At 41.8% G+C, this 12,521-nt stretch overlaps 1 protein-coding gene across 2 annotated transcripts in view; it reads right to left on the bottom strand.

The window, feature by feature from the left end:
* Positions 1-6,016, bottom strand: part of TAOK1 (TAO kinase 1) — a 95,696-nt gene extending 89,680 nt beyond the window's left edge. For both annotated transcript variants that reach the window (XM_020911779.2, XM_020911778.2), the window contains exon 1: positions 5,338-6,016. The gene's annotated coding sequence lies outside the window, so the exon portion shown is untranslated. The remainder of the gene's footprint in view (positions 1-5,337) is intronic.
* Between the last annotated feature and the right edge of the window lie 6,505 nt (positions 6,017-12,521).

Below are 12,521 nucleotides of genomic sequence, written 5' to 3'. Positions count from 1 at the left end.
TCGGACACAAACTTAGTGACTGAACACCAACAACAACCAAAGGGAAAGGAAATTTTGTCTTCAAGACAGGTTTACATCCAGCAAAGGAAAAAGAAAATCTCTTACAGAACCACATAGTAGTTCATTATAGGTACAAAAAGTCTGCAAGCTACCCTTGGTTAGAAAGTGTAACCTTTTCTGGGACTTCTGTGATGGTCCAGTGGCTAAGACTCTGAGCTCCCAATGGAGGGCACTAGGGTTTGATCCCTGGTCAGGAAACTAAATTCCACATGCCGCAACTAAAGATCCCGCATGCAGCAATGAAGATCGAAGATCCCACATGGTAAGTAGGACTCAGCCAGCCAAATAAATAAATATTATTTGTAAAAAGAAATTATAACCATTTCTTTCAAAACCATGTTATATGCATATATATATAAATATACATACACACATACACAGATATATATAAAGAGAGCTCCAAATGTACAAATCCAACTTCAAATAAAAATTATGGAATATAATTCATTCTTAAAAATTAAGACTATCTTCATTTGTAAACATTTATTAAGTGGCCAGTACGTGAAAGCTAACATCTTATTGAGTGTTTACTATGTATCAAGCAATAAGTTAAGTACTTAATAAGGATTATCCCATTTAAAACTAACAACCTTATAAAGTAGACATTATCTTCATTTTATAGGCCAGGAAAAAGTGTTCAGTCACTCAGACGACTCTTTGCAACCAGGGACTGTAGCCTGCCATGCTCCTCTGTCCATGGAATTCTCCAGGCAAGAATACTACAGTGGGTTGCCATTCCCTTCTCCAGGGGATCTTCCCAACCCAGGGATGGAACCCAGATCTCCTGCATTGCACGTGGATTCTTTACCATCTGAGCCACCAGGGAAGTGTGTTAGTCACTCAGTTGTGTCCGACTCTTTGCGACCCCATGGACTGTAGCCCACCAGGCCTCTCTATGGGATTTTCCAGGCAAGAATACTGGAGTGGGTTGCCATTTCCTTCTCTGAGCCACTAGGGAAAGTGAGGCTTAAAAAAGTGACATAAAGAAGTCACACAGCTAATAAATGGTGAAATTAAAATACATTAAGCACCAGTTTATTATTGATGGCTACAGATCCAAATATTGTGCTCCATATCATTATCTGTTGATGCTTTTCTCAGAAACTGAACTTTGCATGTGTCTTCCTTAAATGAAGTAATTCATTTATTTTTGAATCTGCACAACACTATCATATTGAATAATTTTATCAAAAGGAAAAATCCCCTTCTTAACTTTAAAGATAAGTTAGGGTACATTAAATGTAGTTATGTATATGTAACAATGCCAGTGTCATTGATATTTTTTAACAGGCTATATATTTATTATGTAAAGTATTTAGTAACCTGTACTTTCATTAACTTTATTTACATGCCAAATACTTTATATTGTGAAAAACCTTTCCACCTTTTATGGGCTACTCAACTTTGTCACTAGGTAAGAGGATGCAGCCTTAAACTCTATTTCAGAACAAAAAGTGTTCTTCTAGCACAAACAAGAGAGACTGATATAGAAATAATTGTTACCAAATGTTGACAGAACACTCCAATTGAAACTGTTTCTAGTCCCTCCATACAATTTTTAAATTCATGTGGATTTTTTTTTCAATGTGGATTTTTAAAGAAGGTATGAGACACTTAAAGATATTCAATATTAATTTTTATCATTAATTTAAAATTTTAATCCAATATAATGGATTTGTATTTTTTACACCTACATTTCATTTATTATTTATTTTTTTAGTTCTACCAGTTTACTGCTACCAACCCATCTCCCTCCACCCTCATGCATGCATGCTCAGGCATGTAACCCCATGGACTGCAGTCCACCAGGCTCCTCTGTCCATGGACTTTTCCAGGCAAGAATATTGGAGTGGGTTGCCATTTCCTTCTCTTACATTTTAGAACTTGAAATCTTGAACAATATAAAAAATAATCCAGCCATGAATAAGTACAGAAACCTAAAGGTGGATGAACATACATTGGCACTCTAATACAACAATCTCACTTTTATTTTTGACTACGGAATTGACACTTTAGAAGAGATTCATTCATGTATGATCTGGAACTGAACAGCAGCCCTTAACTAATACATATAAAAAAGCTCCTAATTTCTAAAAGGTTAAATTAGTATGAGTGCAATTATTACAACAGATTACTGATAACCAAAATGATATACAGAGGAGAGATAAAATGATTGTAATATTTGAAGTGGTCAAATGAAAAACAGAATTTATTTCCAGGTAATTTGAGTAACAGATTAATCTCAAATGTAAATTCAATGCCAATAGTTGGCCCTCTAGATAACTTCTGGAATTACTAAGTATTCATATCCACTGTGTGCATGCTAAGTCATTTCAGTCATGTCCAACTCTCTGTGACCCTATGGACCGTCACCCACCAGACTCATCTGTCCACGGAATTCTCCTGGCAAAAATACTAGAATGGGCTGCTGCGCCCTCCTCCAGTTCCATATCTACTAAGTACTAGCAAATTCTTAAATTACACTTTTTATGGTTAAGGGTATTTGGTTCTTCCAGTATTTTGCAAGTAATTAGGTTCTTTCATACTAGTGGGATGGCATCATAACATGGGATCAAGTATCATGCATATACTTTGATATGCAGAAAGCATGGTATGTATTAACATGGTCAATTAACTGCATATCCATTGTTCTCCCAAAATATATATTACAGAAAATACAGTAACTACTTTCTATTCAGTTCACTCATACTTTTGGTCCTGTATATTGTTATGTTTCTTTAAAACCTATCAGAGTTTAAATGTTTGAGAAAATATCCTTTAATTTGGAAAGATACTTATTTACTGTCAAGATAATTCTATATAAAACCTTTTAAAACCAAATTGATTCTAACAAATTCTTCCATCTATAAAGCATGAGAATTATAACAAAATTAGCAAATCAGATACGAGAATGCCAAAAATTAAGTCATTAAAAGGGAATTCAGAGAGTCAGTTGTGAAAGAACAGGAAGTGATGTCCACTGCCATTTTGTAGATGAACTATTCTGAAACACAAGAGGTACCATACTAATCTGGAATCAACCAACTCAGACTAACAGTTCTCAGTATTCTGACAGCAGCATCAGAACTCAGCTGCCATAACTCTCAGTTTTTCCCCTAATAATGTATTTATCTAACTGGTCATGAACATAATTTTACCACTTTTAGCAGAATTCCTACCAACTATTGACAAGAGTCTCTTTATAATTGTTCTAAAGAGTACTTCTTAGTTCCAGCATTCTGATGTATAGCAAGTAGTTTAACTATATCCTGTCTACATCCTTAAGTTTTGTAGCCCTTATTGATAAATACGCTCTCTCTGCATCTTTGAAAGACAAAAACAGACACTCTTTAATAAGCAGTATGCTGGGGTTTACACATGCTAGTATATATAAATTAATTATCAACAACAAGCCATAATATAGAGAATTAAACTTTACATCAGTTTGCCATACAGCGAAAACTGCCCACCACAACATGCAGCATTGTGCCATGAAATAAAGATTCAAATGAGAAGTGCTGTTTAAGTTTAAATGAATTCAGATAAAAAAAATCAAGAGAATAAAGAAAGCAAGAATTCCATTCGCCAAGTAAAAATAATAAAAACTGACTTAACATACCATTAACATGTCCTCCTATATTAAAATCATGAAGTAAGATAGAAACTAAATTAATGCTTAACACTACTACTACCTCTAACATCTTTAAATCCTTGTCTTAAAATGGGTTTCAAAATGCAACAAACACCAAAAGAGCTCTGATGGACAATGTAAAATGTAGATGGCAGGGAAGTACTTAAAAACAAGTCAGCCACTAAGTAAAGCTTAAACACTAAATACAACTTGCTGTTAAAATGTCAAGACATGGTCTCTGTATTTAGTCATCTTCATCACGCTGTGTAAGTTATTTAATTATATGAATGTTCAAGTATGGAACGTTTTGAACTCACTCCATCAGTAAAGAGAAAAGTATCAACTATAGACTTCAAGACTACTCTTTGGTCACAAGAAGAACTTGGCAACATACTTCCAGAATGTAAATTTTTAAAAATTTATTTCTATTCTATTAAACAAAACCAGTAAGTACTACTGTAAACCAGATAAGATGATTTGTCTTAAACAAATATGACATGAAGCAAAAGTGGAAAATAACTTTTTGGCTATAAAATATTCTACTACAGCATAATCAGGCAAATTAATGTTTATGTTTCCCTTACACTAAGAAACAAAGCATTTGCAACAGAAAGGTGTGTAGCCTAATCATTTTGGGAAAATTTCAATTTCGATGTATACAAAATAGTATTAACCCTAAAAATTCACAGCTCAGGGAGAAGCAATGTCCATCAGACATCCTGTCTGTACAGAATAATCTTGAATAATTCTTCAAGTACTACAAAAGTCATAGGAAGAAAAAAAAAGTGGGAAATCAGAGAAAACAAAGTTATTTTACTTGAATCTTAACGAAAACCCAATATGCTCATACAAAGTCAATCTAGTGTTCAAATGAGAGAGCAAGAGAGACCATCAAAACTGTTCCTAACATGGCAGGGTCCCTCTTGAATGGCCATATCCCCCCAGTAACAGGCGGAACAGATATACTTCCCACGGACAGATCTCAGAGGAAGAGTATTAAACCGGTACTGTTACCGATTTAAAACCAAAGGAAAAGGGGTAACCTTTCTAAGGGAAGCGCCATTACTTCCCTCTCCCGCTCCCCCTCCCTTCAGTGTATACACGGGCCTGTGTATGAAGAAACTGCTTTGGACTTCTGCAGCACTGCAGCAGACTAAAGGATGGGGAAGGGTAGGGGGAAAGAAACGCTTCCACCACCCCTACAGAAGTGGGGTACAGACTTCCTGGGGGGCGGAAGGAATCTACCCAGTAGACGACCCAGAGCAGTCTCCCTTCTCAAGAATACACAGACACTACAAAGGAGAAGGAGGGAGGAGCAGAGGGATCAGAAGGGAAGGGGACCTCGCGCCTTTAAGTCGGGGTGCACATCAACCCTGTCTCCCTAGGAGGGCCACACCTTCCTGAAGACATCCCCTTCCACCACCCCTTCCGGTGACCCTCAGGAAAGAGGAATGCAATTGCTTTTGCCCCTCAAAACAGGAGGGCGCCTAGCTCACCAGCTTCCTCACCCCACCCACAGAATCACAGACCCTCCTTGTCTCCCTCCCCCACCCCACCCCCACATCCCAGCTTCCGCGCAGCGGCCAGAGGGCCGAATTTCCCCGCCCCCTCCATGTCTCCCTTTCCCAAAGCAGAGGTGCCCTTACCCTTTCGCCGACAGGTCTGGGGCGGAGTAAGCAGGCGCAGCCCCCTGCAGCGCCGGGGGAGCCGCTACGCTGGAGGGCGAGTGAGGAGGAGGAGGGGGCCAGGCGACAGACCGCCGCCCCCCCCCCCCCGGAGCCCCAGCAAGCCGCCCAGCCCAAGCTCTGCGACAAGGGGCGGGGGGGGGGGGGGGGGGGGGGCGAGGGGACGACCGGGGTCGAGGAGGCGCCCTCAGCGCTTGGGCTCAGCTAAGATGGCGCGGGGAAGTGCCGGGAGCCGCCGCCGCCGCCGCCGCCGCCTCGGGGGAACCGGCCCGGGCCTCGGCCGCCTCCTGTCCTCACACAGCCGAGGCCCTCTCGGTCCCCCGCCGCGGCCCCTAGGCGGGCGGGCTCACGCACAGCCCTCCGCCACCACCACCACCCCTGGGAAGGGGGCGCTCACAAAGGGAAGAGAGGCCCCGGGCCGGCCGGCCGGCGGCGGGGCGGGGTCCCCAGGGGCCGGAGGCCTCAGAGGTTGCGGGTGCCTCGCGCTCTCAGCCCGCGAAGGGCGCAGGCTAGCGGGACCCCTCCTCTCTCCTTAAGCAGGCGGCGGCACCGACTCACTCTCTTTGCCACCCTCCCTCTCTCTCTCCGAGCCCTGAAGCCACAGAGCCCGGCCGCTGCCCAGATTCCCCCCCTTCCCCGACACCACTCCCCTCCTCCCGACAGTCATCCCAGTCTCCGATCTCGCGAGATTTCCCGCCTGACAGGCTCGACCCTGCGCGAGACAAGACTGCGTACGCGTGCACGCCCTCACGGGAACGCGCGAGTGCTTACACTGGGCGGAGTCTCACGAGTGTCGCCGAGTTTACAGCCTCTGTCCAGCTCCGGCTCGCTCAGCTGGCGGAGCTCTTCTGCCACGCGGGCGTCAGGTGCATTTATTTCACCCTGAAACCTAAGAAAGAAGAGCTTATCTGCTGTCCTCCGCCTCTGCTTTTCCCACTCCCAAAGTATCTGCCTCCCCTCCCCCCATAACCCTGAGAATGAAGTTTTCCCTGACTTGTTGAATAATCCGCTTCTTACACACCTTACTTCAATCCCTCCTTGGAATTCAGAGAGAAGCTGGTCAGCGTAATCAGTATATAATTGAGTTTTTCAGATTCGAAACGTTTATAATAATTTTTGGAACGGTAATGAGAGTTAGAAATACAGATCTACACAATCCTATATGTTAGCGATGGTAGAAAAAGGACAAATTCTTTAAAAGTTTTTATGGAGTGAGTAGGCTGAGTAATAAGAGCAGTAAACAAACTGAAAAGTTCTAAGAGGTAGTACTTCTCATTTTTAGTAATGAAAACGTTTTTTTAAAGGGGAAATCTCTTCAGTGGGCCACAAAGAGCAATTTTATTCAAGAACCAAAAGGTATGCCTAAAGTTCAGTCATAAAAAATCTTTTTTCTTCAGTGTATAAAACTGAGATAAATAGATCTGTCGTGTGGGACTTGTGAGTAAATATGTACACCAGAACAGTAATTGGAAGTTAAAATAAACTAGGCAAGTAGGTTGGCTGTGATCAGAAAAAACTAGCTCTCTGCTTCAGCGGGATGTATCTATAATTTGTTCTCAATGTTCCCTCTCCTAGTAAGAGTCCTTGCTTTGCAAGTCTGTCAGTCATTACTGTTTTCTTCTATATCATCAATCATTCTCAGAGGGGCAACTTCCCCTCAGCATGAAAAACAAAAAAAATGCCCTAATTTCTTCTTCTTTGAGGTTGAAGGAGAGATTACAATCTTCACCTTACCTCTCCTTCACAGACAAGTTCTTGGAAAAGTTGTCTGTCATCCCACCTCCACTGAAAATGAAAACTTTGATCCTGCCAAGGTCAAGAGTGACTTCCTAGTTATGTCTAGTGGAGTATCCATTTTAATCCCTTCCTTCTTGATATCTACAATAGTTGGCATAGTTGATACTCTTTTCATCTTGAAATTTGTGTTCCTTTATGGCTTTTTCAGCACCGCTCACAGTTTTTCTTGTACCATCTTGTCCCTGGAGCCCCTCTCCTGCCACATACTCCTTAAATAATGCCCCTCCAATTCTGATCCCATTTTCTGAAAGTGTTACAGCAAGAATGTTCTCTTCTGGTTACTCTATACATTTGGGAATGGAAAGAGATTCATGCTCTCCTGTAGTATTTGTTCTTAATTTTTTATAGAAAATTTCAAACATACAAAAAAGGAGTCAGAATAGTAAACCTCATAACCATTATCCCAACTTCAATGGTTATCACGCCTCATCGTTCTTGTTTCACCTGTTCTCCCACGACATTTTCCCTCACCGCGTGGGGGTTGGTTTGTTTGGCTGTGCTGGGTCTCTGTTGCTGCATACAGGCTTTCTCTAGCTGAGGCGAGCAGGGGCTACGCTTTTTGTGCACGGGCTTCTCATTGCAGTGGCGTCTCTCGCTGCAGATCATAAGCTCTAGGTGCACAGGCTTCAGTAGCTATAGCGTGAGGGCTCCATAGTTGTGGCGCATGGACTCAGTTACTCTGTAGCACGTGACCTTCCTGGACCAGGGATGGAACCCCTGTCCCCTGCATTGGCAGGCCGATTCTTATCCAGTACCACCAGGGAAGTCCACCCCCATGCACTTTTAAGTAAATCTCTAATAAACCATGATAACATTTCACCTGTAAATATGTACTTTAATATGTATCTCTGATTTCTGATATCTCTGATATCTGAGCGCCAAAGAATTGATGCTTTTGAACTGTGGTGTTGGAGAAGACTCTTGAGAGTCCCTTGGACTGCAAGGAGATCAAACTGGTCAATCCTAAAGGAAATCAGTCCTGAATATTCATTGGAAGGACTGATGATAAAGCTGAACCTCTAATACTTTGGCCACCTGATGCAAAGAACTAACTCATTGGAAAAGACCCTGATCCTGGGAAAGATTGAAAGCAGGAGGAGAAGGGGATGACAGAGGATGAGATGGTTGGATGGCATCACCGACTTGATGGACATGAGTTTGAGCAGGCTCTGGGAGTTGGTGATGGACAGCGAAGCCTGGCATGCTGCAGTCCATGGGGTCTCAAAGAGTCGGACACAAGTGACCAACTGAACTGAATATGTATCTCTAATAAATACTTTTAACATAACCATGATTTATTTATCACACCTTTACAATAAGTCCTTAATATGATTTAATACCCAACTCATGTTCAGTTTTTTCCCCAATAGTTTCCAAAATATTATTTCATACCCCATTTATCTGAATCAGGATCTCTACTTTGCACTTGACTGATAAATATGTCTCTCAAGTTTCTTTTCATGTATAACAGTTTCCCTTCCTTTTTTTCTTCTTCCTTCCTTTTTTCTTCCTTTTTCATACATAGTTTATTTGTTGAATAAATCAGATTATATATCTTAAGACTTTTCCACCTTCTGGACTTGGCCAGTTGCATCCTTCTGATGTCATTTCACATTTGCTTCAATCACTATTTTTCTTGTAAACTGGGAGTTAAATCTAAAAGTTTGATGTCGGGAACTTTTCTGGCAGTCCAGTGGATAAGACTCTTGCCTGGTTGGGGAGCTAAGATCCTGCATGACCTATGGCATAGACTAAAAAATTTTTTAAAGACTAATAAAGGTTTGATGTTGTATAGGGAGTGTTTTTATAGTCTTTTGTATCGGCCATGACCTTGTTCTCACACCTACCTCTGCCTAAATTACAGTTCCCCCCAACCCCACTCTGTTTCCTCAACACATAGGGCATCTTAAGAGACTCTGGCTGTCTTAATATTATTATTATTATTCCAGATCTGTGCCTATGATCTTGTGCTAATAGGCCTCTTTCCTCAAATTCTTCAAATTTCACACACACACACACACACACACACACACACACACACACACCCTACATGGGCATATCCCAACATCAGATTTGTTCAACATGAAGGTATTTTTAGTAGATACTGTAAAACATGTAAGTTATTCAATTCTTAGAATTTATCCAAGAAAGAAAAGAAATTTACAGTCATTAATGGTAATCAGGGCTTAGAATGGTTGCAGGGACTGTGCTTTCTGTGGATTTAAGTCCTGAACAGTTCTTGAGTTGCCCTGGTTCTTCATCCCCATGGCCTCTGCCCTGGTGGTTCATACCTGTTTCTCACTTGAGGTACTTGAGGTCCCCCTGTACTGGGGTTGTAGAGTCTCAGCCACTGGACCACCAGGGAAGTTCCAGATTGTTCCATTTTAACACACAGAAATAAACGCTGGGCCAAGGTCCCTAAGGATGGTAGAATACAATTTAGTTCAAGAGAGTCCTGCCCTAGAAAACTTTCAGTCTCAGGTATCTATCAGATAAGCATCTGTAGCAAAAGCCATGAATAAATTAAAGCAGCTGCACTGGAGTCTTAAAGAAAGCCAGCCCTGCAGCTATCAGGCAGTGGATGTGAAGGTAGTACGGCCAGAGTTAAAAACATGGACTGTAGACGTCCTTTATCAGATGTACATAATGTGCAAATAATTTCTTACAGGCTCTGGCTTGAGTTGAATCCTTTTCATTGTATTGTGAGAATATAATTAGGATTTTGTCTATCTTGTTAAATGTTCCATGTGGTGCACTCGACACAATATGTTGTAAACAAAGTTTCCAATAAACCATATATATTAATATGACTAAAAACATAAAATAAAATTATTTTTAACAACTACAAATAATGCATGCATATTAATGAAAAAAATTAAAGTGTCTAACAAAAAAAAAAAATTGACTATGGAGCTCCATCTCCCCCTCTTACTCCTATCAGTGAGTATGTTACTTTGTGCTGACTTCATAACCAGGCTGAGTTTTGCTTTCCTTTTCTGTAAAATGGGGTTGACATTATCTCCCTCACAGGGTTGTGTGAGGATTTAAATAAGGTAACACGGGGCTTCCCTGGTGGCTCAGTGGTAAAGAAATCCACCCACCAAAACAGTAGACCCGAGTTCGATCCCTGATCCAGGAAAATCCCACATGCCTTAGAGCCACCAAGCCCATGTGCCACAAGCATTGAGCCTGTACTCTAGAACCAGGGAGCCGCAACTATTGAGCCCACGTGCCGCAACTACTGAAGCTGGGCGCCCTTGAGCCTGTGCTACGCAACAAAACAAGCCATCGCAATAAGAAGCCTGTGCAATGCAATGAACAGTAGCCCCCGCTCACTCCAACCAGAGAAAAGACTGCGCAGCAACGAAGACCCAGGACAGTCAAAAATAAATAGATTTTTTAAATTATTAAAAGAAAACAAATAAGGCAACATGTAAAGTGCCTAACCCATGGGAAATGTTTTTGAGTGGTAGATGTTGTGTGTGTGTGTCAGGAGGTAAATATTCATCACACTTCTCTGATGCTACTGTCTGGCAGGCGCCCATGATCAGTGCATCACAATTGTCTGGGACATCTGTGAATGTGGCAAGGGTTGGGCTGCATGGTTGTGGACTGAGAGGTTTTTGGAATGCACTTCTGGATCAACTGGTGATTCTGTCATGCCCTTGTCTTTGGCTGACATCTGCCAGGATTAAAAACAAAAACACAAAGTCCTACGGGAGATGTGCTACATAAGATATGAAACAAACAGCTGGCAATCAAAATATCAAATAAGTTGACATTTTATTGGCCTAAGATTATCTTTGGGCTTCTTCTTTGAGCCTTGTCTTTGCTGGGCAGTAGTACAATACTAGCAAGAAGACTTTGGTTGAAAGTGACAATTCAAATCAGCTTGGAGGGGGTGAGGGGGAGGAAATGCATTAAACCCTGTAACTGAAAAGTCCAGTGCCTCAGGAATTTAAAGAATTTTGTCAGATGCTTGCCCCTTTTTGTCTCTCCTTTCCTCCTCTCCACACACCATACCCAGCTTCCAAATGCTTGGCTATTTTTCTCTATAGATTGGATTTTTGTTATAAGTTTGTTTATGTTTGTATTAGGGGGGAATGCAACTAGGGGATCCAGGTGCTTCCCACTGCTATCATCTAGTTTAGTATACTCCAACACTGAATACTGCCATTAATATTGTCTATACACAGGAAATGAATCAAAGAGACTTCTTTCTTTCTTTTTTCTCTTTAGTTTGGCTACACTGGGTCTTAGTTGCAGGACGAGGGATCTTTAGTTGCAGACTGTGAGATCTAGTTCCCCAACCAAGGATTGAACCCAGGCCCCCTGCATTGGGAGAGTGGAGTCTTAGCCACTGGACCACCAGGGAAGTCCCTCAAGGAGTTTTCTAGTATCGGTTTTAACCAGATACTTCCCTTGCTGACATGACACTGTATTGTGATCACTAGTAACAGGAGCCTGTGTCCCAAAATTGAGGTTTATACAACCACTTAAGCTCACCTGCTATGTGGCCTTTCTTGCATAACCTGCTCTCTCTCACCTGTTGCCCAAAAACACTAGACATCTAGTCTAGTGATCAAATGGTACCATATAAATGGTTATCATGAAACTCATCCTTTATTTCTCCTCTTCACAAATATTCTCAACACAAAAATGTTACAATATTGTAAATGTAAGAAATTGAAGTCATTTGGGACTTTGTGAGAATCAGCTGATCAGAATTTAGGGCATATAGACCATAGATAGTGTTTCCAGGAGACATGTAAGCAGGCTTCACATAGATCATATTAGATGAACTTCCATCTTCATAGTTGATTCATGTGGCAGAGGGATGGGGCAAGGGACCAGAGGGGAGTGAAAGGAATGACCACAGAAGTCCAGGTTGACATCATCCCAGTTTAGTGACCCTAAAGGTAAAGGAAAGATTCTCCCTCTCACTTACAGTAATAAAAGCCAAAGGAGGGCTTCCCTGGAGGTCTAGTGGATAAGAATCTGCCTGCCAATGCAAGGGGGGACATGGGTTCGATCCCTGGTCCAGGAAGATTCCACATGCCTTGGAGCAACTAATCCAGTGCAGCATGTCACAGCTACTGAGCCCACACACCTAGAGCCTGTGCGTGCTTTGCCAACAACAGAAGCCACTGCAAGAAGCCGATGCACTGCAACGAAGAGTAGCCTGTGCTCACCACAGCTAAAGAAAGCCCTCATGCAGCACTGAAGACCCAGTGCAGCCAAATATAAATAAATGAACAAATAAATACATCTTTTTTAAAAATCCAAAGGAGCATCGCGCAGTAGCCCAGCTTGGACCTTGTATCATATGTTTCTCTGTGGGCTAGTCT

Source organism: Odocoileus virginianus, chromosome 17, assembly GCF_023699985.2.
Source record: "Odocoileus virginianus isolate 20LAN1187 ecotype Illinois chromosome 17, Ovbor_1.2, whole genome shotgun sequence".
NCBI lineage: Eukaryota > Metazoa > Chordata > Mammalia > Artiodactyla > Cervidae > Odocoileus > Odocoileus virginianus.
The sequence above is the reverse complement of the archived record's forward strand: the minus strand, read 5'-3'. Positions and strand labels throughout refer to the sequence as shown.